The sequence below is a fragment of the Sinocyclocheilus rhinocerous genome, unplaced genomic scaffold, assembly GCF_001515625.1.
Source record: "Sinocyclocheilus rhinocerous isolate Xijiao unplaced genomic scaffold, SAMN03320098_v1.1 scaffold135, whole genome shotgun sequence".
NCBI lineage: Eukaryota > Metazoa > Chordata > Actinopteri > Cypriniformes > Cyprinidae > Sinocyclocheilus > Sinocyclocheilus rhinocerous.
The window spans coordinates 749,166-752,569 of record NW_015632028.1 but is presented as its reverse complement, the minus strand read 5'-3'; positions in this window follow the sequence as shown (position 1 = coordinate 752,569).

The following is a 3,404-nucleotide window of genomic DNA, read 5'->3' as shown; positions in this document are numbered from 1 at the left end:
TAAAGTTATTTTTATTTATTCAGCAATTAATACTTTTATTCAGATGCATTAAATTGATCAAAAGTGACAGTAAATAAATGTATAATATTACTAAATATTTCTCTTTCAAATGTTCTTTTGACCTTCCTATTTATCCACTAGAAAAACAAAAAAAAAAGCATAACAACTGTTTTCAGCATTGATAAAAATAAGAAATGTTTGAATTACTGAATTTCTGAAGGATCATGTGACACTGAAGACTGGAGTAATTCAGCTTTGCATCACAGGAATAAATTACATTTTAAACTATTTTTTTAATTAGAAACTGCTTATTTTAAATTGTAATAATATTTCATAATAATTCTGTTTTTATTGTAATATTTTTTTAAATCTTACTGACCCTTGACTTTTAAACAATATAATATACACTGTGTAATGTTTTATCAAATAAATTGAATCAAATTATATGTCCAAATGATTACTTGGCTTAAACTAATAAACCAAATTCTTAGATAATATTGTTTAAATAGCCCACTATTTTGGCCTTAATTACACAAATGATAAAAGTCTTATACTGTTCAAACAGACTAATATACTGAACATTCTCTGTTAACCAAATCTGATGTTGATTTGATAGGATTAGGAAAATAAGTAGGGAAAAGAGATGTGTGGTGTGAGAAAGCTACTCAAATTTAATATGTCTAATCCTGTCTAACTCATAGACACAGAGTGCATAGCTGTTGCTTTTCTTTCAGTTTAAGTAGTCTGGTCTCAGAGACACCTCGACATTTCCTCCCAGCCCTCCCACACATAAATGAAAGCAAAACAAATCAGCGCTCACGTTCATATTCCATTCATAAAGAATAACAAACCAATTCAGATTGATGATCAACTATAAATATCAAACGATTGCTGGCCTCAGATGCACGGGATTATCTGCTTTAAAGTCATTACGTTCACATCCTTCGCCTAATCTCTCAATTCCCTTTGTAATTCCAGCCCAGGATCACTTTTCCATGTTAGACGGCCTGTTTGCCAACAGGATTTATTGATGCTTTTGTTTCGGAGGCTGGAAACAAAAGGGCCTCACTGTGAGATAAAAGGCAAAGTGTGATTTATTCGATTAAATGCTCCGGACAATAATATAGAAAGAACAGAAAGAATAGGTGGAGAACTTCGGAGGACAAACTTCTGACACACACTTTGAAGTGGGAACGCTGTGTGATCCAAACTGCTTTGGACGAGCAGAAAATCCCGTGTGAAACCCAAGCGCTTTATTAGCATCTTATCTTATTTTTAATAGTGTTGTGATATCGATTAGATTTGCGTCCATCTAATACTAGTCCATCTGGTCCATCTGTCCCACAGTGCATCAAAGACCGCGAGCTGTCAAACGCTACACTTGTCCTATTAGAGAAGGGCTGCGAAATACACACTTAACTATTAACACGTGAGAAAAAATAGGTGCTAGACTTAAACAAGTGCTTGATCATCAAAAACGCATACTTTCAGAAATCGACTTTCAACTGTTTTGTTGACCTATGCATTATTTTCCCCACATTCTGACAAGCTAAATAATGAAGTGTGAATGTGTTGAACGTTGACAATGATGAGTTAATAATGTGACATACTAGAAGATTAGAAGGCTACTGAGGCTTTTGACAAACTTGTCAAGGTGGTTAGAACAATATACAACTTAAAAGACTCTTTTAGCTACACTACTTTGCCAACTTGTGTAGATATGTTAATCTGAGTTAGCAAGGTTCATTGAAAAATAAGGACCCACTAATGTTTTTAGCTGAGCTCAAATTGGAGGCAGGAAAAACAGAATAAATTAGCATTTGAACAACTATTTCTGGAAATACCAGCATTTGTGTCAAAAATGGCCATTCATTTATTTGAATTACAAATAAAACCAAAAACATGTTAATATAGGGAAACCATGGTAACCACAAATTACATGGTTTTGCCACACTAACCATAGTTTAACTATGGTATGGAGCCGACTGCTATATAAGTCGGCTCAGAGCGACACTCATCAGAATCTTTCGACTGATAGCGACAGTCATCGACCCGCGTGCAGTCTTATAGCACAGCAGCTTACACAACGCTTGTTCCCTTATCTCAGGGAACCGAGGTTATGAAAGTAACCAGAGCGTTCCCTTTCAAAAGGTCTCTCCCATTGTGTTGTATGCTTGTCGTGAACGCATCCAATAGCGCCGTGCTATAAGCAAGTGCAGAATGAAGCTGCTCTGCAAGCCCAGCCCTGTAGCACCCATAATGAGGGCTCCTAAAAAGCATGAGCAAAATTTGAGACCCAAGCCAACAGGCTGGGGTCTACATAACAAGACCTTCTCCACTTATACAGGTGATTAGGTAAATTAAGCCGACAAAAACCGTGCCTGAAGGGCATTTGAATAATACTTCTGAAGCGAGGTGGCCTGTGAGCGAACTGAAGCGAGTTACCTCATTCTATGGTTTTTAGAACCCAGCTTGACACATCCGGAATGGCTTTCCAAGCCTGGAGTGGCAAGTGGTCTGAGTTTTTCGAGTGGCAGGTCGCACCGCACAGGGGCGGGGAACTGACATTCATGATTATGAGAAAAGGAGAAATGCTCTTTTGAGTATGTGGGTCTGCTATCACAGCAGAAATTTTGTTGGGCATGCACTGAAGGGCGGGTCCAATTTAAACAGAGCTTCCATCGCCCAGAGCTATAGGCAGGGGGATGGAGAGTGGATGCAAGCTTTCTTTGATGGCAGTCCGGCCTCGGCGGGACCTGACTCTCTCCTCTTGACCCTCTCTGCATACCTGACCCTCTCTGCATAGGGATCAGGACCAGCTTCATAGACCAGCATCATTTGGGGGTGGGGTCCCTGGCGCTTAGGAAATGTTTTGCCACCTGAAGGCGATGTAAAAGCCCAGGCTCAGGTGAGGCGGCAGAAGTAGCAGTGAGAACGTGCGCTGAATAGGGGGCGTGCCATGTCCTGGTGAGTTCATCATGAACTTTCTGGAAAAACAGGCCTGGTCTCTGGCAGGAGGAGCATTGACGACGGGTTCCCTGCATGAGCCACACTTACCGCGTGACATTTTAAACAACGCTGCTAAGGAAATTGCTCTTAGGAAGTGCTTTTTTCAGTCGGCAGATGGCTGCAGGGGAAGTGATGTTAGAGGCGACCTTCCTCTGCCGGGGCTCTTCTATGGTGAGTAGCGGCTTCTCTTTGAGCTTCTTCGACTTCTAGGCTTCTTTCTTCAGAGTCCAGCGAGGAGATGATCTTTGCACTGAAGAAGAAAAATTCAAATTAATGGCGCTCTGAGCCGACTTATATAGCAGTTGGCTCCACCCCTTTTGGCAGGTTGAATCACCATTTGTTTGTGCAGCTACATGAACGTGAACAAATCAGGCTTCACTATCAGAGTAAAAAGG